Here is a 25,814-nt window from a genome sequence, read left to right on the forward strand (position 1 = left end):
AAATGTCTATGGTATTTTTTCTCTTCTTTAACATTTAGTAACTTTACCAATATAAGGCTCAGTATAGATTATTCTTAGTCAACTGATAAAATTCCAGATAAATTATTATCTGGAGAAAATTGCATGTCACCAACATAAAACTGTATTTTTATGATAATGAGTAATGTTATGTATTGGGGAAAATGTTATTTGGGGTTTCACATGTAAGTTACATCAAATAGATGCTTTGAGGCTGCAAATTCTTCTTTCCAAGCTATTTAACAGATTCTTATAGTTTTATTCAGTTTCCTATGGTACCATAGTTCTCCCACTAAATTAATCTTGTAAAGAGTCCAATTAATGTGGTTCAATCATAAGATGGCAACCAGAAAACTTTCAGGCTTTTATTTTCATAAAGAAGATGAAAGTAAAGAGGAAATGAATACTTTCAGTTTCAAACTTTTTCTGTTTTCTAAAGTTTTGTACTTATCAAAACACCTAATCAAAAATCAGATTTACCTCTATGTGTCCCCGGCATTGTACTAAAAAATTTACAAAGCACTGTATACAAACTCTATCCCTGCAGTACACACACATCTAAAAAGCACGTTAAAAGATGGGAGGTGCTGAGATTCTCATTTTTTAATTTTAGTATATTTCTGTTTATTGCTAGTTGTTTGCTTTCATCATCTACTCTCCTATCTTACTGACATCCTGCAGAAAACATAAAAGAATCGGTGCCTTTTATTTCTTGCAAAGAAACACCATCTTCTTCCCTGTTTATATTAACCATACCAGCCAGGACCTGCAAAACCATGGAATGATTCATTTTAACCACATTAATTTTTTTTTAAAAGCAAGCATAAAGTCATAAACTAATGGCAGCAAATTCTATGTGACTCAAATAGTGTTGCCCTTTCTTAAATTATTACATGAGGCTGACTGGCATTGAAAGGATAAGTACTATGAGCGTATGTAGTATATATGTATATATATATATATATATATATATATATATATATATATATATATATGTATATATATAACAAAAATTTTACATATATATGTAATTTCATATATTTTTTAAGTAGTTTGATGTCTTTTCTAATACCTTTTTCCATAGAAGGCTATAGATACACGATAGCCTTGTACTACATAATGGAGAAATAGAACACAGAGTTTCAAGTTGTAAGTTGTCAGTAGATTCACTCTAGTTTATTATGAAGAGTAAATATCTCAGAATTCTTTTTTGTAGGTTTACTTTCCTCTGAATCTTACTTGCTACTCTTTATTCAAAAGGTCAACATATTGTGTGAACTTAAAAGAATTTTCACGCAGTCCCCAGAATGACTTCCAAAGAAACATAAGTTCCTTCTCAAAGTTAGTTAGAAAACAAGATAAAGAATATTCTCTAAAGCTGCAAATAATCAAACCACTACCTGAAGAAGCTATTTTTCCTTGAATGAAATTATTAAGATCTCAGCATTTTATGTGTGAAATATCTGCCGATTCTTTGGAGTTAGTTTTGTCGCCCACAATCAGGCTTTTAGCAAGCACAATTTGAAAAACAAGTGGAAATTTTTAACAATGAAATGCAGAAGTTCTTTATATTAGAATCATGGGGAAAAGAAAGGTTCCAGGAAAGAGAAAAAAAAGATGCAGTTGCAGAAAAATATGAATGGTAACAAATAATCTTTAAGTATTCAAAAAATAAATTTTCTGTTTTGACACCAACATTAAATTGAAAAGCATTTCCTAGTTCTTAAGGAAAATGCCATAAAGCCTCACTCAAGTTTCTGTACAGAATAAGATATGCAAGGAGTCTACAGCCATGCTACCCTGAACAAACCGGATTCCATCTGATCTTGGAAGCTAAGCATGGTTGGGCCTGGTTAGTACTTGAATGGGAGCCCATCTAGGAAGACCAGGTGCTGTAGGCATAAAAGAAGTAAAAAAATAAAATAAATAAGGGATTGTAAGCTGACAAGATCCTTGCAGTCTGTAAGGTCAACCAAGGGTTGCCTCGCCTAAAAAAAAAAAAAAAAAAAAAAAGATATGAGAGGAGAGATCAATTAGACTGAGGTGAAGTTCAATCAAAAAAGGAACTTTATACAATTTTTGTTTTTATTTACCATGTTATAATACCTGCTGTTCATTGAGAATGCAAATTTTCACACTACATTGCTTTTTAATACAATGTCTTCTCCCTGGGTTTTCTGGACTGATGTGCTTGAAGAAAGCAGTGAGAACCCAATTGTGTTAAATAAATAAATATGTTTCATGTATTTCTCTTGGTCTGAGTGGGGAACAAATAAAGTGGCTCAGCTAGCACGAAAGAGATAACTAAACATTTAACTACAAACACCAGTTTGTAGTGCAACATACCAATTAAATGAATTATTATTCAAGCAAAGCAGCTAGCAGCTTGTTTAAACAGTGTAAAGAAAGTTTCTATGCCACAGGATGTCCTGGGACACTGTGTCCTTTAGAGAAAAACAACCACAAATTTCATAAACATAGCTGGTTTTTTAATTTTGCAGTTAGACTAGTGCATATTTTGTCTCTCTTCATTGAAGTTTTCTTGCAAGTTACCCACTTTATCATCTCCGTATTTTTATAAAATTAGAGTTGAATATTTTCTGGTATCTAGTGGCTTAGGAGGGATATGTTTCATATGGTTTAGCATGAGATTCAATTAGTATTGGTTATTACTAAAAACATAAAATACTAAAAATCATCAAAGCATATACTATTTACATTGGTCAAATAGTAATTTTAAGAAAAAAAATTACAAAAAAGGGAAACCATAAATATGAATTGGATTAAATATTCTGCTTTTCATATAGTTCAACTATTATTCATCACTGCTTAATTTAGATTGAATAATCACCTAATCAGGTATAAAATAAAAATTCACCCCAAAGCTTTAATTGGGCTCCAACATTTTTGAGCTCTATTCTTTCTGCCTCAGCACTCTAAGTGTCTAGGTAGAAAAGTTTAACACCTCAACATTCTATTTTAATTATTTGCTCTCTCTAATAGACTTGCTGATAGAGGCTTATCTAAAACAGGGCCTTTATCTGTGGCCTTATAGTTTCCATTTAGCTATAAAGTGCTTCAGGCCTTTTTATCCTTTTGATAAAAGGTAGTCGCTTCTCTCCTTTACACAGTTCCTACTATTACAAAACAGAAGAAAGCCAGAGACACTTATAAGTTGTATATAACTTAGGATGAGATTTATTCCCTTAGACACCTTCTAGTCATTCACATCTCCCTCATTTAATAGCCCCTCTGTTCATAGCCTTTACTAATTACTTTGTACAAAATCACTAATGATAATAACTTAATAAATCTAGTCATTCTTAGCTGCTTAAAGGAACTTGGTCTTTATCTTTTTACACATATCTGAACAAAATAGCTCAGAAGAATTTAAATAAAATTATAAAGTATGTTATCTTGCCCAATTTACCTAAAAATCTACATAAGGCATTTAAACTGCTTAAAAAATAATTATTTTTTTATAATTATTTATGTGCCATAAGAAAAAAGTAATGCATTGTTTTCTAAGTTGGCTGCTTAAAATTCAATCTTTCACATAGTCTCCCCCCATACCCAAACACTATTAATCCTCTTTACTGTATCCATCAACTCTTATGATTCTCCAACTGTCATTCTGATGCTAGGGCCTCACTTTGGCACCATGTGCAAGTGTATATGTTGAATGATAGATGAGGTCAAGACAGTAATTTCTATCTGAGAGTTCCACTTCTCCCCTGTAAATTGCATAGCCTTCTGATGGTCCCTTCCTCGCACCGCGCCCCACCCTCCCACCCCGCCCCACACTCAAAAAAGGCTCCAGAAGATCTAGATGGGCATTTCTGCTTTCAAGAATGGACCCAGCTCTCACCTAAGTAGCAGATCACACTCCCACATTCTGCATGGAATAACTCCTCCTAGACCAAGGACAGTAGTACTTGCATTCCAGAGTGCCTATCATCCAGAATTAGGAAAAACTCTTGCCAGAAAATACAATCTCTCAAGTATTAGATGAAGATGATATTCTATAATTTCTTTAAAGATACCTTACAGGTTTGATTCATCTTACGTCTCCCACAGTATCAAATGTAATCATTTATATGTAGAAGGCACTCAATATATATATGCTAAATGTAAGATTGAAAAACTAAAGAATCACAGTTAACTTTTTACTATTCAGAGACAACAATGGTGATACCTTCTATTGTTTAAAAGAAGTATGGCAAAAACAGTAAAAGAACAAAATTTAATAAGTGAAAAAACTACAATTATTTTTATTGAAAGCAAAATATATTTATTGTATTATTTTTATACAGCTTTTTGTTTTCAAACATAAACACACATAAAACAAGTAGCATTCATTTAAGAGAGTTTTATGCATTAGTTCTATTGATTTGGGTGTCCTGATTGTTCTTGAAAAAATGCACACGCATTCACACATACACACACTCATAAGTTAAAGCCCATAGATCACAAATGCCATTGAGGTCGCTATAGATTAAAGATGTGACCAGAATCTCTGGCTCCTTTGCTGCCTTCTCATGAAGAAAAATAGTGTTTTTAAATTTTCTTAATGAAGTTACATATATCATTTTTCAGCTCCCTTTTCTTTCTTTTCTCAATACAGTCCTGTCATCTTTAGAGTTGATGTCAATGAACTTGAATTTTTCTTAAGTCAGACTCCCAACTAAGTGAGATGAATGAAATCAATATTCTTTCCTTTACAGGTGAAATGAGTTTAGTAACATATGTAGTACTGTACCTTCCTATCTTTTCTTCCCCTTTGTACTGCAATCCATCAATGTATCACTCTTGGCACCTAAATGAACATATCTTAATATGAGATTTCAAGCAACAATTCTTTCTAAATGTAATGAAATATTTCAGTCTTTGTTCTTAAAAACTCACACCTAGATCTATGTTCTTTGCTTCTCCACAAGAATTTATTTCTATTATTTTTATAGAATTTTATAGTATTCACAAGCGACTAGTCAGGTCCTTGAGTTCATGAAATATCTAATCTCTACATGCATAAGACTAAATGCTATTCAATTCTGAGGGCTGACTGAAAAAATAGAAGGACTTGCAGAAAAGGGATTTTTATATTCAAGGCCACCACGCTTCATGGTTTTGCTCTGTATCACAAAGCACCTGTTTGCCATTATTCATGAGGCTTCTATTAATTCAAGAATTCCCTCTGCAACAGTTCTTCTTATAAGAAAAAAGCAACTTTATCAGATTGCTTGGTGATGTATTTGTGAATTATAAAATGCTGTGTTTTTTAGAAACTTTTTAATTCTATAAATTATAATTACTGACCTATTCTAATTTTATATCCCAATTACATATGTTATTACATATGATTTAAGCAGATGATAAAAAGAAGAATTCAGTAAGAAAAATGTTAATTCATACTGGTTAAAGGATAAAAATCATTTTTATTCATATATATTATGATGTTAAAACAGTAAATTTGGGGAAGACATTAAGAAAATCAAACTAAATAAGAAAATAGAGACAGGGTCTCTAAATTATTATTACTATATGAGTGAGATAAGCCAAGAAAACAGGTGAGTTTCAATCAAATGGAGAAGAGGTACTGGCTGAGACAGAAATTAACTGTCACAATTACAGTTACAATTTACTCTCTCAACCCCAGGCCCATCTCAGTCTTTCAGTAATAACACATGTGAAAAGCAACACACAAAGGAAGTAAAGACTATTAGTAAGTAGTTAGTGAAATCATGCTCTGACTGGTTTGGAGGGAAGTCCAAGTTGCAGTCTGAGAGGGATGTGTATAGTGGTCAAAGATGGAATCAAAACAGGGCAGATATGTGTGAATACTAAAGGATTGTATCAAGACCGATAATTTAGGGAACCTTTGAGTATCTCAGACTTCTGATATGTCTCAATGTAGTCAATGTAGATAAATTTTTGCGTATATATGTTGCTTCACCCATTGTCTTTTATTAATTGGGGGAGGGGCGGGGGAGAAGGAAGAGGACTGCAAGATGGCAGAGCTCCTTCTCCAGGTTTAGTGGTTCCTGTAAACTGACTGGAGGAGCTAAAGACCGTGACTGCCTACTGTGTGCACTATTTTCCCTGGCACTCTCACTACCCATAAAGATGCATGGGGTGGGGAAGGGGTGCATAGCAGGAAGATAATAATAGGATTACAAAACCTTCTTCTCAAAACTAAGTAAAAGGAACCAAAAATAATCAATGACAACAGAACAAACAGTAAAGCAAACCCATCTGTACTCCTATCAAAAACAGGACACAATTTTTTAAATGCAAACTTTGAAAACTGTAATCCAGAGAAGAGAAATAGGAGACTCGTGAAATTAATGAAAATACATTTTAAAACCTAGTATAAATGGATTCCTTTTAAAAAAGAGATAAAATATAAGCCTTGCCAACTGCTTACAAAATTCGAGGCTTTCCAATCTCTTTATCTTGAAGAAAGGTAAAAGCCAATCAATGTGGCTCCAGAGCCCAAATTCTGCTGCCTCCAATGCTTGGGAGTTGCTATTAATATAGGGAAAAAAAAAAAAAAAGTATTATAACTTTTCATCTTTAACTGCATACATGTGGTTTCAATGATCTAAATAAAAAATAAAATGCCAACAAAATTAATTTTAAAATATCTGAAAATTAATAATACACATAAAAATAGAATTAATGTTTATTCATCTTCTACCATATTAATGGTAGACATAGGCATGCAGGAAATATTTTAGATAATTAATTATTTGCTATTGCTTCATGATCTTCTTTTGGATAAATGAGCTCAGAGATATCTAAAGTCTGCTAAAGAGAAATACTGCTGGGAAATGGCATCTTCGCCCTATTCTGCAGTAAATATCAGAGTTTGTCAATAGCTTATTACATCTTGTAAGGTAGTAGACACAGAGCTAGATCTCTACAACAGTCAAGTGGCTCAGGTTGCATAGCGGAGTTCTTCTATAGGATGATATAAATATCTTTAAAAGTGCAAGGAGAACCTCCCTAGTAAAGTCACCACTCTGAGTATTCGTATCATCTCACCAACTGTTCCCATGTATAACTTGAGGACCTGAGAATTCATAGCTCAATGCAATGTTCTCTCTCACTCTTTGCTTTATTTAAACAACTTAAATTCTATATTCTATATCCTTTTCAAAGAAAACAACTTTATGATCTCTTACTATGATTACTGGCATTTTTGTCATATATCCATATTACTTAAGACAATGATTCAATTTGCAAATTAAGAATTGAGATCTCCTCAAACAATGAAAAGCCCTATATAAAATCCAGAATACATTGCATTGACTTTCAATACAGTTTTTACGGGATTTAAAAATAATACTTGAGAACACACAATAGAATATACAGATGCCAAGTGATAATGTACACCCGAAATACAATTATATAATTGTATTAACCAGTGTTATCCCAATAAACTTAATTTAAAAAAATAAATAAAAAATAAAAACAATAAAAACAATACTTGCAAACTAATTACATTATTATAAAGAAAACCCTACTTTTATTAAAGTAGTAGAGATAAAGAACAATGAATTAATTTTACAACTCATTTTTACTCATGAATTATTTTGCAATATTTAATTTCTTGCTCTTCTCAGTTTAACTTTATCTTTTTCTTGTTGCCTCCTCCTCATATCCAGTCCAACTTTCTAATAGATATAATTTGATTCCAATTCTTTCTTTCTTTTTTCCTTCTATAGACAAGATATAACAAGGGCATATGTGAGTTAGATCTAGTTATATATAATCTCACAATGGTTCTTAAATGAAGTCTATCTCTCTCTTGGGACTTAAGTAATTCAACAGTTATTTCTCCAGATTACTGACAGATTGTGCAGTGGGGGAAAGGGGTGACCCCCGCATTAATTCTTTGAAATAATTCTTCTAGCTTCTCTAAGATCAAAATGGAAAGAAAAGAACCTGAATTTTCTCTCACTACCGATTTCATTTGTTGCCATGTGACAGTAATGTCTCTACTTGGCTGACTGTCCATGTGTCTTTCAAAGAATTCTCGCAGCATTTGAGCAACTTGTTCACTATTTCTACTGCTACCAACAAATTACAGCTGCACCCACTCGTGGTTACTCAACCTGAAGACCTCCTCCACTGTGGGTAGGAGGATTGGTGCCAAATAATAGTCATAAACAGCCGATCAGTCCAGAGGGCAAGTATAGAACAGGAGGAAAATCGTTTCTCTTTGTCCAATGTTTCTCCAGACACCAAGAGAATAGGCTGGAAAATGAGGATTTTCCTAGATGCTAGAAAATCTAGATGTTAGAAAATCACAATAAGGATCTACCCTATCCACATGAATAAAGAGAGCACTCAAATCTTTCTAGGTCTTGGTCTTGATTCTCTAAAATAAGGTATAAAAAGATAGAAATTTTTAGCCTTTTAGGAATAATAACTTCATTGTGCTATGAGTCATTTATTATGTAGTACCCATTGACCTGAATATTATCAGCATTTACTAAGAATATAGAAAGGCTTTCTTCAGAACACTTAGCCCCCTGACGCATACACACACACACTCACGTGCCAGTAATGCCCAAATCACAAACTATGAACAGCTGAAGTGGGTACCTTATAGACAACATAGACTCTCTAATAAGTCCTTTCCACTTTAGGCTACCACCCTTTTTTTACTTTTTCATACTGAACACTTTTCTCTAAAAGAGTACTAAGTGTATTTTTTTCCTGAACACCCACTCCCTGCTCAGCCCACATCAATCTGCTTTCTGTGCCCATTATTTCACTATTAATCACATCACTCACTCCACCAGAAATAAAATAAAATAAAATAAAAATATTTTTTTTCACTTTTCAGCAGCACTTAACATTGTTGACCCCTTCTTCTTTTTTAAACTGTTGTTTTTTTTTTTTGTATCCATGTCATTTTTATTTAAGACCTAAACTCTAAATCACATTGGTTCTGAGACTCTTTTGTCTTCTCATTCTACACTATTTCCTCAGGCAATCTCATCTACACTCTCTTTCAGACTTCCACTATCTTCCAAAATACCATAACCACCTAATAAATATCTCCTCTGAATCTCCTCTAAACTCCTGACCCATTCATATATTCAGCTGCCAACTTGATATATTTGCTTGGATGTCCCAAAGGCTCAACAGGTCTGCAGCAGATGAATGGTGTTTGCCTATATCACCCCAGCCCACCTCAGGGGCAGCCTGCCTACAGTGGCATATGCTAAATGCCTCCACAGCTCTTTCAGGAAGTGTCAGAAAGTTAGCCGCCTCAGAGAGCCTTTTTTTTTTTTTTTTTCTTTTTTCTCACAAAAGGCTTAACCATCAACCTTTATTTTCTCCAAACCACTAAGGTAAATAGTCTTGGGTCATTCTCTTGATCTTTTCTTTCAGTCTTTCGTATATTGACAGTCTAGATACCAAGTTTAAAAACTGCATGCTATTTTGATCTATACCTCTGCCTTTCACACATGCCTCCTATCTATACAGCTCATTCTTTAGAATCACTTTGGCTTTCACTTCCACCCTGACTGAAAAGAAAAGTTCTTAACCTCAGGCTAATGTTCATTCAAAAATTTTACCAAAAATTTTCAGAACTCAAATATAATGTTATTAAAAGTTCTACCAAATAAATATAATACAATTGCAAAGAATGCTATGGCATAATGATCTCCAAACATTTTGAATATGACTAACCTTAAAAGTTTTATTTTGTGTTTTTAAAATTTCCTAATAATTCAAAAGAATTTGCTCTCATTAGAATATTCTTATTGATAATTTTCTCTAAAACAATGTCATTGATTCTGCTTAATTATTTTTGAAAATTTTCTTTTAACATTTAATGATAGAGGAATAAATGACTGTTTCTATACTCGCATTATTTCAATACCTGATGTTAACAGCTTCTCTAGATGAAAAATATATCTTACAAATATTTGTATATATATCGTATATATATGTATTTCCATACAAACGGAAAACTCTCTTCATATGCTGAGCTTACTAAATCATGATACTTATTTTTCACTTCTATCTACAAATTATACTATAGGTTTTTTTAAAATTGTCTTCTCATATACATCCTGTATTAACAAGAACAACAAAACCTAATGCAAAGCATCATTTCCCTTTAGGATAGAAAAAAAAACAAAGACATCTATCACCAATCTTATACAACATTATATTAGCATTCTTAGTATAATCATACAAGAAGAGCAACAACATCAAAGAGACATTATGATTGAAAAGAGACATAACTGTCACTATTCACAAGTTTATGTATGATTATGTACACATTTATTTTATAAATTTTATATTCAGTGCCCATCTTCTTAACTACCATGTTATTTTACTTCTCTAATGTTGGAGAGGGAAGGAAAAAAAGAAACTTACTCTATCATTTGGGGTTCTCCACAGTAACAGAATCAAGTAAAACCAATGGCTCAAAAATTTGGGGGAGCTTGAATATGCAGGGCAGACCAGCAGGCTGGAAATTCAGGCAAGAGTTGTTGTTACTGTCTTGAAACAAAATTTCTTCTTTTCCACGAAACCACAAATTTTGTTCTTAAAGCATTCAACTGATTGGAAAAGGTCCACCCAAATTATTGATAATATCTTCTTTACTTAAAGTCAACTGATTGTAAATGTTAATTACATCAATAAAATACCTTTACAGAAATATCTAAACTAATCTTTAACCAAAAAACTCGGCACCATAGCCAATTCATGTTGACACATATAATTAACCATTATACTTAACCAATTATTTTTACGAAGTCAGCACAATATTAATACCCAAATCTGACCGAGATGTCCCGATAAAAACAAGACCATATTTTAAATATGGTTCAAAAATCTTAAATAGAAACCAAGCCATCAGAAGAACAAAACACAACCACAAGTGGAGTTAACCCCAAAATGTATCGATTTTAAATTAACATTAGAATGTATACTAATATAATCAATAATACTAACTGCTTACACCATTACTACTTAACACTATTCTAAACTATCCAGTATAATTAGGCAATAAAACAATAGAGATATAAAAATTGAAAGATAGAAGAAGACATTAGGGCAGATGTCATAATTATATACATAGAATACCAAAAAGATCAAATCTCACCAAGTATTTGAACCAAAAATATTCTACTGTGGCTGATTATAAAAATCATTGTAATGGAAGAAAATATACCATCTACAGTACAACAAAAAGAAAATACTTGGGACTAAATTAACAAAAATAGGTAAAATCTACATAAAAATTAAATTCTACTGAGGGACATAAAAGAATTGAGTAAATAAAATAAAAATTGTTGCGTATGTTTGTATTTAAGATGTCTCGCTTCCCCTTCCACCCCAAATTATTTATAATTAATTTATAGGCAAAAATTAGAAATGGAAGGCCATATTCTGACAGAGGAGGTGTATAGATGATAGTACACATGAAAGCAGACTATCATGAGAAGGATTTGAGCTTCAGTTTATAATTCCTTTTCTTAATAAAAATACTAAATATTGTTATTAGAACTCGTTATTTTCTTAATCTTTTAAACTGAAATATGTTATCATAACTCATGACCCCAAAACAACAGGGTTGCATTTTTAAACATTGTTTTAAAACGAATATTACAGACTTTAAAATAGCCCTTGAAATAGAGTTGCTTGATATTTTACTAGTAAAATCAAAGAACATAGAGAAAAGATCAATAGCCACTGAAAAGTTCCAGATATAACACATATAAAAGTAAAGTGGTGATGCAGAAAAAAAATGTAATATATGAATATTAAAGAAAAAACATTGCTTTTGGTCCAGATGGTAGAGTAGATAAATGTTGTGCTTGCCTTCTCTCATGAACACATCTAAATTACAACTAAACTACAGGAAAATCATCATTTAGAATCACCTGAAATCTAGCTGAATGGAAGTCCTACACCTGAGGACATAGAAGAGGCCACCTCGAGACTGGTAGGAAGGGCAGAGACACAAAACAAGATGGTCCCACAAGCATGCATGGCAGTTGAGAATTGGTAGGAAATCTTGGCTAAGAAGATCCCCCTGGAGGAGCAAGGAACCTGGCCCCACACTGGGCTCCCCAGCCCAGGCTTCCAGTGCCAGGAAGAGAAGTCTCCACAACTTCTGGCTGTGAAAACCAGTGGAGATTGTGGCTGAGTAAGACAGAAAGCTGCCTCTTTAGGGGCCCACATGCTGAGATACTCTCTGACAGACTCATTCACTCTGTGCTCCAGCACCAGGGCAGCAGCTCAAAAGGTGACAGGGACATACAGAGAGAAATTGATTGTCTGACTTCAGGGCAAGGGCTGGAAGAGCAACTTTCTCCTGGAGAGAACTGCTAGCAGAAGCCATTGTTTCTTTGTTGATGCCAACAATGATATAAGTGTTTTTCTAGGAGCTTATAAATAATTCAGAAAAATCATTTTTAAAAATGGCTGCATAATAGCCTATCTAGTTGGAATACCATAATTAATAGATCTTCTATTGTTGCATCTTTAGATTGTTACCAATTTTGCATCATAGTAAATATGTTTTGGTAAATATTTATCACACACAAAAAATAAAAAAGAAAAGAAAAATCCTTGGATAAATGAAGAAGATAAGATTTCTCGCCAATTATAAAAAGGAGAAAGAGAAATTTGAAGTAGGAAAATGAGATTCATGGCTCTTCTTCTTGACCCTAAGTATAATGGAAATCTATTCTTATTACATAATAAATACATACAAAAGATTCTAAAAGAAAATTTTTTTAATAACTAGTTAGCTTTAGGTGGTGAGATTATAGGTAATGTTATTTTCTCTTCAAACTTTTCATTTCTTTTCAATTTTCCACCTTAAATAAGTCATCTTTTTTGAGATTTAAACAATATGTCATTTAATACATAATTTTAAGCAGTAATTCTCAGATTCATATTAAAGCTCAATGTAAAATTTCTAGCACACAGAATTGAAAATTTCATTATACTTGCCCTCCAACTTAGTATGTCAACAATGCTTAGATTTATTCAATTACAGCTAATGAGATAAAGTCCAATGGTAAAGTTCACACATGTTTACTTCTATATGAAGAGATTATTAAGCCACAGCATTCAATTTTATCCTGAACAGATGGGGCTGAGTTACACAGGAAATTTTCTCTAAATGTTCTGCCCACACTGTAAGGGACACCTTGTGCAGTTTTTTTGAAAAAGTTTTTTAACTGGAAAGAGAAATGGCTTGAAGGATAATTCCATCAGTGTAATGATACCACAAATAGACAACACTATTTTTGAAAAAGACTGATTTGTGGTTCTCCTTCAATAAAGAGCTTTCTTCTGAGACAAATATTTTTTTCTCCTTTGTTTGACTCCACATAATCCCTCCCATTTGTTTTCATATTATAACTAAACTCCCAATAGCAACACATATAATGTACTCAATATAACATAACATAATCAAACTCATTCAACTGTTACAAGATCTATTAATGTAAGTGTAAATGGGATCTCGACTATTCTCTTGATAAATATTAAAGTGAAAAATTTTTGAGGAAGTATTTAAAAGTTGTATTAAAGTTTTGTATATTTTGAAAGTGTATCTTTCAAAATCGGATATATAATTGAATTTATCACTGTTCAGCAATGTTTTGTGAATTGTCGTTAAATATTCTCAGTACATAGATTTGAGAATAGTAAAGTGAATACATATTTAAAACTTTCAGAAAATCTTAGAGAATGTTAAAGCATTCATCTCCGAAGCATTTACTATGATAAGCTATGAAACAAGATGAATTGGGAAACTTTTCTTTCATTTTCCAGTGAAATGACAATCTTGGATCTTCTGAGGCTTAACTATCCACTATATCTACAGCAAATGGCCTCTTAAAAAACAGTCGACTAGCATGTGATCCAGTTACTTTTGAGAGAAGAGTAAGCAAAATCTCGGAATGCCAGGCCATTAACGAAGCCTGCTTAAAAAAATAAAAATTCTTCATGTGATGAGAGGTTTGGGTTAATAAGAAAATTTACATGCTGAAACTGAAGATTGACAACAGTGGTACAGAGCTAGAGATATACAATAAGAGGAGAAATCTGCATTATTACAAATGAGAGATGGCAAGAGCAGAAATTCAAAGGAGACAAAAACTAGCTTTAGAAATTTTTTTTGGAAAAAAATAATAGCAGGATATTAGAAGAGATGGGACTTAGTAAAGATGATTTCTTTATTGGCTGCTGAAATAGTAGTAGTGCTCTGTAGACAGTGAAGTTTGGAGAAGAATGATAGAGAATACATATTTTATTTCATTGACAAAGAAAAATAGCCTATGATAGCCAGAATGGCAAATAAGAATTTATCAAAGATATATTACATATTACCAGGTAGATCAGGTAAAAGAAAGATATTTCAATTGGTTTAATCAGATGTGACTAAAGATTATCATAAACTAATTCTAAATGATGCAGTAAGTATCTTTCAGTCACTTTTCTGAGAACTAGGGACACAACAAGGAACAAGGTTATTCCTGCACACATAGAGAGAGGGAGCTGAAGAGTCTGGAAAGTAAATAGGCAATTGCAGTAGAGGGAAATGAGAGCTAGTCATAAGTAAGTACAGCATGCCCTCAGACATAAAGCAAGGTACCAAACCCATGTTGGAGATGTTAGGAAGTCAGACTGAAAAGTGAGTAAAACAATGAAGACAAAGTAGGAGGGAGAAGGGTTCCAAACAGGGAAAAGGCATTCAGAAAGGGGAAAAGAGAACAGTTTGATTAGCATGATTAAAGTAAATAGTTTGCATGAAGGAGTTGAAAACTTGTAAGAAATGAAGACAGAGAGGTAAAGAGGGGACAGACCCTGAGGAGCTTGTAAATGCCATGCTTATAGGAGTGTGGGTTTTATTTGAACTAGTAAAAAATATCAAGGAGAAAAATGATGCCCATGTTAAGAAAGAGAAAGCAGCAAAGGACATTGAGAGATGCTGGAAGAAAGTCAAAAGAGTCAAGGATCGTGGAAAACAAGGCAAGAGAAATTTTTTAGAAGAATGATAAATATTAACGAATGCTAACATAAGATAAAGATGACACAGACCGAGATGTACCTATTATATTTAGCATCATAGGGCATTAATAAAAGAGGAGTCATTAAAGTGGTTAGGGTGGGGCAGAAGTAAAATTTCAAAAGTTTAGGTCTAAATAAAAAGTGAAGAAGTAGAGGAAAAGGAGTGAACACATATTTGAGGGAGGCCTAAAGAGAGGTGGGCAGGAGGTAAAGAGAGGGGGTTGTGAGCAAAAGGGACTTAAGTATGTTTCAAATATAATGAGAAGAAGATGGTAGAGAAGAAACTTGAAGATACTGGAGGAAAAAAATGATTACTCATAAAGCACAGTTCATTTAATAAAGGGGATTCACTACAGTCTTAAATAGGAAAAATAATTATTTATATAGATATAGAACGTAAGGAGAAAGTTATGGATGTAAATTTGGATCATTTTAAGACAGGGCAGTAGGAAGTTAAGAGGAGATCTCTGTAAACTAAGTCACGTTATGAAAGGGGGATAGAATGGTGTAACACGATAATAGGGATGATTCTGGTTTTTTTACTTGCTGAAGAAAACAGATAAACAGAATGCCTAGGAAAACAGAAAATAACTTCTAGGTATCTCAAATAGCACAGTTAATGCCAGAGGTCATGGATTTATTGTGATGGAAATTTGCATTATTGTGTCACTTTTCCAGCAGTCATTAGAAAGCCATGAGAACCAAAGAAGATAGATAATTGGTTGAGACAAGATTTTGTTCTGCCAGCCGAAGGGGAGCAAAAGACAGAAGGGCAAGATTTTGTTGATATTGACAAGAAAATCAGCAGGGTCATGGACCATAGGCCTTGTGCTGATAGCCAGTAGAGAGCAGGGAATCTCTAAAGTGTTGAGCAATATTTGCAGTGGAAATGCTAAATTGTAAAAACCTTATTGGTCACTTAGTATATTATAGGGACTTTGCACTTAATGATTATCTAGTTCTTACAATAATTCTGCTAGTGCTGGTTCTATATTGAACAAAAGAAGAAAAATTCAGCAACATGGACTCCAGCAACCTTTCAATAAGAACACATATAATACTTATAATTCCTTAGCATGTGCTGAATATCACACACAGGTAGAGTTGTATGACATGTGCTCTAGCCGAAGACCTTCTGTCTTTCTATTCCGGGTCCAAGGAGTGATAGAAGAAACAAGAAAGTGAGCTTTAATATTTAATCTAAAAAAAGTAAGAATATGTGTTTCTTTATATTAGGTACAATCAAAAAGTTAAGGAATCTGAAGCAAGTGTGTAACTTAGTTTAAAATATGTCATGACTATTATTTAGAGAACTAAAGCTCAATTTAAGTAAGATACTGATGATCACACTGTTAAAAAATCCAAAATTGAAAGGCAAATTCAATTCTTATTGACTTAAAAGCGTACATTCTTCCAATGTGATATATTCTTTAATGTGAGAGGTTGAAAGCATAGCTGATTACAGATATAAAGCAGAATGTTTTGAGATAATAACTTAGAAGTGACATAATTATGGATAAGGAAAATGTCCAAGGTAGATCTTGGCAGTGAACAGATAAAGTGGAGTGAAGGGAAAGTCGACAGATATGGATAAGGTACTGTAATCATTGGATAGATTTCTCTCCTGGAGAAATCCAAATATGAGTTTGACCTCATTTTGGAGGATGGCAGGATACTGTTCTGAGAGAAAGGCTATAGATGGACATCAAAGTCCTCAGAGTGACAGCAAATGATCTGGAGATCAGGTGTTAAAATGTGGAAGGGTAGTAACATGTATAACTAGCTGGCCTCATCTTCAAAGAAATGTAGTTGTTGTTGCTATTGCTGTACATTTAAGAGGCTCAGAAAAAAATTAATCACAGACACTGGATTATGAGAGTGGTGAGGATGCTTACCCCACTTCCAATACTGAGTTATTTGGCTCACAGACTGTGAGCAACATTAGTTAATAGACCTACAAAGAATGCAATCTTTTTGGAGGTGCCTAAGATTCAGTTAAGCAGGGAGATTTGGAGAAGAATATAAAAATTTTGCCCTACAGAATGAGGATCTCAAAAGGCAAAAGAGAAAGATTTTAGAGGAAGAAGAGCTATGGAAGCTGGCTCAAGAAAAAAGAAAATGGCTGCACGTACAGAGTACTGATTACTGAAAAAGCTGACATTTTGAGTAGTGACTAAAGATAACAGGCATCTGAGGTATAAAGGCTAACTCTTGCAAACCTTCCCAAAAAAAGTCCCCACAGCCCCCTGGAGTATTATGAATAGGTCGTGTTCTTTTGAGGAGGAATCATATTCATTACATTATTGAATTTCCAAGAAAATCCAGTGGATGTCAGCAAATACACAGCAGGGTTTGTCCTCAGGACTCCCACAGTGTTGGCGCCCCGAGCATTCCCTGCTGGGTCAGAACTGACTCAAGATTACAGAAAAGCTACTTTCAAGCATGAAAAGCTGCTTCTTCAAAAATTTTTGAGTTCTGATAAAGAACTTTTGGAATTATATTTGATCTATAATAAGTTATTTTTAGGAACAAATTAGATTATATTTGAATATTAGTATTCTATTAGGTCACATCTACAAGCTGCACATTTCTGAACTTAAAAACTACTAACTTATTTCCTCTAGTTTTGAATCGTTTGAATAATGCCAAGTCAGTAAATTATATATATATTTTTATGTATATATATATATATTATATATATACAGTGAAATTTTTTTTTAAAGATCATAGTAATATCTTTCCTGGCATATTAAATGAGATACATATATGATACATTTAGCTCTTTTTGTGAAAAGTATTTAAGTCAAATCACCAAATAAAATCAATACCCATCATTGATGATATTTTAACTTATTCTAGCTCCCTGGAGAGACACAAAGATCATCTACACACTATTCCTAGAAGCCATACAGTAGATGTAAATTTAAATTAAGAATAAATCATATTTATGTACTACTTTAATAGTGTAAAATGACTGATGAAAAATTACATCCTAAATGCATTTGAATTAACCCTCTATTTTTAATTTAGAACCAAAAAAAGTTTATTTTATGCTCTAATGAACACGGTTTTACACCCTGCTGTTTAGAAAGTGATCTTTCTCCATCCCAAATAAATAAAGTCTCTGTAGCCCTACTCCAAAGAAAGAGGGAAATATGCCTTTCTTCCATTCTTTAGAAAGGAAGAAAACAGAGACTTCTGCCATAAGCGAGTCACCAACCCAGTATTAATTGACAGGTTCCATGCCACTGTGGCAGACGAAGTAGTTATCCTCCACTATCTTTTTACCTCTTCTTAGTTACATAGCAGCCTAAGAGTAAAGACTTTAATTCTCAGCTAGGTGTGGCTATATGATTAAATTCTGCTCAAAAGAATATGAAGGGAAATGATACAAATAACTTCCAATACGTCCTGAAAGAAAGGGAGGATGCCCCCTTTTCTCTTCCTTCCTTTAACTTGCTACTTTAACCATGGATATGGTGGGGAGTCATTATGGGACAGCAGACAAGGGTAAACTTCTAAAGTCGGAGAGCATCAACCAGGAGGAGTCTGGGTCCCTGGACTTCGTGAAGCAGATCTGCCATACCTGGACTGTCTACATATGGACTCTTATGTGAATGAAACAAACTTTCATATTGCAGATAAAACTATAACCTAAAAAAATTGTTATCATATTCTCTAAATTCATTGAGTATGACATTGGCAGCTTATGAATTTGGCATGAACGGTGGTTTCAAAAGAAGAGCTATTTCTTTATGTCATTAATTTGTGGATAGGCAACTAGATATTTTTCTTAGGTCTGGAATGTCAAGTTTTCCATGTGTATAGCTTATATGAAGAAGTTGAAATGGAAATTTTTTTAAAAGGAGGGAGAACAGAGAGCAGGATATAATGAAAATACTAAAAGATACAAAGACATATCAGAAGCAGATTCTCAATTAGGTAAACTGCAAAAGAGGTTGTCAACCAGGTAAATACATTTCCATTTCCATAAGAACTTTCCATTTGTTAAACCAAAATAATTGGAAATGATTGGCATTAAACATCAATCAGGATTACAGTGGACATCAATTATAATTGAAAGCTGCCAAAAATCAACATAATCATAGGTACTATTCAAAGCTCTTTTTGTTATTTGCTTTCAGAATATCTCATAATACATTTCCAATTGAAATTCATGCATTTATAAATAGCAAAGGTAACTTTAAGTTATTTTTATAATTTCTTTATTCTAACTTTATAGTTCTTACTTAAAATCTTTATTTTATATTTCTTCAAAGATGGAAAAAAGATCATGAAAGGCAACAGTGAACTTTAAGATAATCTATGTTCCTGCTGTACATGACAGTGTTATTTTTCACACAGTGTTATAATGTGTGAATTCTACATTATTACTCTTTATCACAGGTTTGTAATTGTTTCTTCTGAAAACAATAGCATAATTCATATTTTGATATTAATGTTGAATGTATGGAATGACTGAAATAATGTTTTGGTAAAAAATAAAGTTTGTGGTATCCATATACTCAACTAGTATTAAAACAACATGAGGGATAAATAAAGGTTCGTGTGGATAGACACTTTTATACATTGTACATATTTCATTCAATGTCTCTGACATACAGGGCTCTGATTGAGTTGTGAGTCCCAGGGGAGAAGCATGAGTTGTTTAAGCTAGGTGCTTAAACTTAAGTGATATATTTATAACCATATAAATCGCTTTTATGAGGAGTGGCTCCAATGAGGCTTACTCAAAGTAATCATATTTTATATAAGAAAATATAGAGTATTGGAAAGGAGTTTGGAACAAAAGCTAGGTCAGAGAAAGCTTTTCTGAATTATCATTTGGAAAAGCAGAATAGAAAAATGTAAAATTAAATGAGAATAAAAAGTAAAAAAAAATTAAAAAAGAGAGAGAGAAAATATCTTACACCCAATTGGAGCTCAATAAGTGTAGGATTAATTAACATGTTGCTAAGTTACGGGAAAGCAAGCAAGAAAGAAATCTCTTAATTTAGCTAGAGTCAATGGTCAAAAGGACATCTCTGAACTCATAAGATTCCTCTTTTCTGCCCTGTGCATAAATCTTTAATTTCATTTTGAGCCAGGACCCAAATATTGGCATTTTGTAAATCTCCCATCCACAGTCCATAGCTGATTCTGAAACACCAAAGATAACAGTATCAGTTCCCCATTACTTTAAGTCCTATTTTCCTTACCCTATGGTACCTACCATTTTGACGATGGATTAATTTTGCCTGTTTTGAATTTCACATAAATGGAATCATACAATAAGTACTGTATTGTATCTATTTTTTCCTCTCTCAGCATCATGTTTTTGAGGTTTATCCATGCAGCATCAGTACTGGTGCTTCGTCTTTTAACCAGCTACTGCACCTACTTGCCATAGGATATGCTGCTAATAGCTACTCTCTTCTCTCGAGGATTGCATTTCACTGATGGCATCTCACATTTGGGGTAGCCCAGCGTCTATACTTAACTGATGCGGGGTACAAAAGAACAGCCTTTTTACCTCAAGTTGGAGATAACTCTGTGGTATGATTCCTCCTCCCCCAGCCCCCATGAATTAGGTCAAGGTCAGATTTTATTCTTGCTCAGCTTTTCTGCCTTTGCTCTTTTGCTTCTCTCACTCCCTGGCTGTTTTTGCTTGTTTTGCTTTTTTAAGCATTCTCTCAGAAAATCATGTACAACTGAATCTGTCTTACATTCTGTTTCTAGGGTTGAGTCAGAAAATCGGTAGTGGGAATATCCTAGGAAACTGATTCCATGGGAATCTAAATTGGATTCTCCACCATCAGCTGATAATGGACCCATATCACTGGTGATGGGTGTAAGATTGATAATCTCTGACATGTTGTAGGAGTGTAGTTGTTCATACTTTTACCTGAGGTGAATGGAACCAAACATATTAAGGAGGATGCACTGGCTTGTACAGTATCTCTGGCATGTGAGAGGTACCTGGGAAATAGTACTTGTAAGGACCCTGAAATTACGGTAAGGCTGTTGCTGAGTATCAGTGATGCTTTGAAGAAAAAAACATGACAAATTGAGAGCAAATGATCACGAATTTAAAGCAAAGCCAGAGAACTTCTTTGTCAGGTTTTAAATAACCACTCACCTTCTATAGCTGGAGAACTGATTATATTGAGAAGGCTTAGAACCTAATCTTAGGAGCAGCAGAACTTCATAAAAGGTTGAATTCCCCATCCCATGAGAGTTATAGCAAACTCTCTTATGCTGTACTTCTAACAAGGACAAAGTGGGTCCTGGAAACTTTGGCTGAAGATGTTTGGGTAGATACACTTGAAAATATTGAATTAAGAGAGGCTACAAGAGGTCCCCTTGCCCATGTGAGAGTATAGCTGATTAAATTTTAACGGGAATAATTCTGTAGAAGGAAAGAAGTTGAAGGTACAGAAGAGAAACAAGATAATCACTAGACATGTTCATGAACCCGTAAGGCAATAAGATTCTCAAAGGCCATGATGAAAGAAGGAAGAATCCTGACCAGTGTAGATAAATTCGAAGGCCATGAATTTATAGTAGCAATAATTTTTTCACCTCTAACCAGAACATGAGATTAAGCACAAAGAAAGTAGATAGTTGAATTTACCCAGTTTGGGGGTTTTACTCAGTTGGTAAAATAGAAAGGCAATGGGAAAAGTTTAGAGAATATTTGTGGATATAGTAAGCCATGAGGTTTAAGGACTATAGGGAAAGTTGAAGATATGAAGAGATAGGTCAGTAGGAAGGAAGCTAGGAAGCTATAATCAGAAGAGAACATGCGAATTTATTAGCAATAGAGACATTTTGCATAGATGAAGTTGCAGGGCAGAGCCCATCAGAATTTCAATGAGGTTCTGCCCTGCCAGTGAAAGCCAAAGTCAATAAAGACTAAATAGAAACATATGCAGAAGGATATAGAAATCGTTATTTCCAGAAATTCTGAGACAAATACCATTAGGTTGTACATTCCTAGTCCTCTTGATCCCTGATATGTACCTCTCACTTGGTAAAAATTTTAAATACCTTTCACTAGTATTCAGCTCAAGTCTTTTTATCAATGTCTTTGGGTATTTAGGAGTAAAAAGCAAGATTTCTGGAAATTATTCTCAAATACCTCTGATTGAAACATAGGTGACACAATTTTAAGAACTAGTGAATCTGGCTAGACGGTATATGAGAGTTTTTTGTAGTATTCTTGCAGCTTTTCTGAAAGTTTGAATTATATCAATGTATTTAAAACATGAATCTCTTATAGCATGAAATAAAAGGACTACTGATGATTCTATGCTGCGTACTAAACAAAATTTAAAGATCAATTAATTTTACCTAACAAGCGGCAATAGCCATTGTCTTAGGAATGTGCCTCATAATGCGATTAAACATTTTTTGCAAATATTTTAGTATAAATAAAGCAATTTGTTTCATCAGATGCTGCTGTGGTTTTGTATATTCACTTTTCTCTTTGAATTGGTTATCTGGTATCTCTTTCATATGATGTACACTTAGACAATCTTGCAATCACTACCAGAGACCTTAGTTAAGAAGCTGTTCTCAAATGTACATTCAAGTTTTTAGAGGCAGTATAATAATGTAGTAACACACTGAATTTAATTGATACAGATCTGAATTTGAATTCTGGACCTGTCACATTCAAGTTGTGTGGCACTGGACAAGTTCCATAACTGTGAGCCTTCAGTTTCTCATCTATAAAATGAGAACAATATATCTTTCATCATTATGGTTGAGATTAAAGCTATTTTATACAAAGCATTTTACAATTGTTCCTCAATTAATGACAAATATTCTACCATAGTAAAGTAAGTGAGAAAAAAACTGTTGAAAGATACAATTCTGTCATTTGAAATGATTAATAGGGCATTTGAGTAAATCACATACTTTGACTTATGAAATATTATCATGTGTATATTACATGCTTACCAGTTTTCAAAGAATGACAATAATATACATTTAATACTCAAAATGTACTGAAGTAAATTTTGTACTACTTTAGTAATATAGTATCACATAAGTTCCTGAGTACAGATAGCACATATGAGTCTTCACATCAAAGGAACAGCCATGAACTTTTCTGTTTATGAATCAAGTTCATATGTGTCATTAAAAATTAGTGAATGCCCCTCCCCTCACTCACGGCCTTTCCAAGTTTCTCTTGGTCCCTCTCACTCTTTGCCTCTGAGAAGAGACCACACTCTGTCTGTGGAGTGTTGCCCCTTTTCTAATAAACTTTCCTTTTGACTAAAATAAAATAAAATAAATAAAAATTAGTAATGGGTAGAAAACAAGTAAAACAGCTTTTATTATCACTATGGAAACAGTGACCATAACTATTTAAAAAATAAATATGTTTAAGTGCACAAAAAATTTTTGAGGGAAAATAACTTAGGAAGGAAAAAAACTTGTCAAACTTCAGCAAAACTGTGCTGGTCTTATAATGTAAATTCCTCCAGAACAGGTGTTTTGTCTCTGTAGCTCACTGCATGGAGCATTACTTGATACATAGTAAGTGCTTAATAAGTACTTATTGAACAAATGATTAGTGGAACAAGTATACTAACATCTTAGCATATTTCCATACCTTTATCTCATCGTATACAAAAATAACCTCTGCAAAAAAATATATCTCTTCTAGTCTTGGTTGGTGGTATTTGCCAGTGAATTAAAAACATTGTGCATTTTCCAGCAGGTTTTGTATTTACGTCTGTTTACATAAGCTACAATGCTTATTGTCTCAAATTAGTTATTGTTTCACAGTCTGTAGCAATATGAAATGGAAGATGATCTCTTTTACAAATTTCTGGATGTGTTCCAAGAAAACACTTAGAAAATTACAGCAGACAAATTAACAAGTTCATAATAGGAGGTAATTCCGATCATCTTCGTCGCATTGCTTTTTATGACAACAGAATGAAAATGAAATACCTACAATCTCGAAAACCGACAGCTTTGGGAAATTGCCATTTTGAGTTAATTAGAGAAATCTACTTCTCTAACATTCTACATTGACAAGAAGCAGTCAGGCCTTGCTTTTGAATTAAATCTAGGGATGTAGAGATAGGTTATTGAGGAGCAATCTGTACCCCGATCAGAAAACTACTTGTCAGATTCTTCACCTGAAAGGCTTAGGTCTGGAATACATAGTTTTATAAGATACATCGTTAATAAAATGTAGGTATTCTTATTTCCATTTTTAATATGAAGAAACTGAGTCTCAGAGAGATAAATTCTCTAAAACCACACAACTAATAAGTGGTAGATCTGAAATTCAAAACAGGTCTACTGCCTCTAAAGTCCATGCACCTAACCTTATACTATTCTCCTTCCTATTTCAGAATCTTAGAAAATGTAATTTTACTTTTCAGTATCCTGATTGCAAGTTCCAGCCCATCTTGTCTAAGAGCTTTCTATGAGCATTTCCATAAAGCAGTGGGAAATCTCACTCCTTAGGAAAGTACAGCCTCCATCCCATTATACTTTTCCAGGGAATAATTACTAATTATCTAATTAGAGAGCTTGTGAGAAAAAAGCTGAACATTACCAACCAGCCTTGATCTCTTATTTGGAGCATCCTGCCCTCAACATATTTGCATTCTCTACTTACCTGTGTGGAATGGTTTGGTGATTGGCCAACATTAAGATGGGGAAGTTTTATTTAGAAGATATTCATTAGGAAGCTAATTTTGATGAACAATCGAGTGAGGTTTCCTAATTCTGCTTTTTTATCATTAAAACCACTCTGCTTTTTGATATAGCATAGTGATAAAGAACACAGACTCCGAAGCCATGCTGCCTAGGGACAAATCTAATTTCATCATTTATACACAGAAAAATTACTTAACATTTCTGTGCCTCAGTTTTCTCATACGAAAAATGGGGACGATAACACCCACAGCACTGTTACCAATCGGCCAGGTCAAACATGCTTAACACTACTTCATAGGAGCTGCTAAGCCCAGATACTCTGTTTTGTTATGTAAAAAAGGTCTCCTCACTCCTCAGCCTTGTGATTTACTCCCTTCAATCTACAGAACAGGCTGTGATGAATTCCTCCAAGAATCCTAGCTCCAAATTGGGTGGGAAGAGTAACATGCTAATTATACAGATTTTTTGGCCTAATATTTCTTCTCCATACAATTTTTGTTCTTAATATGGTACTTTAGTTTTAATTTTCTTCTTCTTCCAGAAGATTCTACAATTATGGTTTTCACCTTAGATTACTTTCTAATTCTCTCTAGGATCCTCTATTGAGAGATATAACCCTGGCCACTGAGAGGTATCAAGTCTGGCTATTGAGAGGTGTAACTCTTCTGAAAAAAGAGACCTTGGATTTCATGTGTGCATAAGCTACGCACTCTGTCAAAAAGGACAACCCTGAGAGAGGAGGACTGTTCTTCAATCAAGAGTATACAAGTAGCTACTCTTCCTTACTAGAGCCTCCAATAAGCTCACATTTGTAGTTAATAGTTCATTCCTATAAATTCCTGGAACACTTTCCACAAGTTTCATTCTTCACATCTGAGGTTTAGGATTAACGTTTAAGAGTAAGGTCTTTTGCCTTTGCTCTATGACTTCCATTGATTAGCTCTTTCAGCAAACACCTGCAACAACACAATGGTGCCTATTAACTGAGTTTTGCTGGTGGCCATAGCACCACACTTATAAGCAATTCTAGGCCCACATTTGTACAT

At 33.6% G+C, this 25,814-nt stretch overlaps 1 pseudogene; it reads left to right on the plus strand.

The window, feature by feature from the left end:
• Window positions 1-1,800: 1,800 nt before the first annotated feature.
• LOC120587770 (uncharacterized) lies at window positions 1,801-1,919 on the plus strand (annotated as a pseudogene).
• The last annotated feature ends 23,895 nt before the right edge of the window (window positions 1,920-25,814 follow it).

This window comes from Pteropus medius, unplaced genomic scaffold, assembly GCF_902729225.1.
Source record: "Pteropus medius unplaced genomic scaffold, Ma_sr-lr_union100, whole genome shotgun sequence".
Lineage (NCBI taxonomy): Eukaryota > Metazoa > Chordata > Mammalia > Chiroptera > Pteropodidae > Pteropus > Pteropus medius.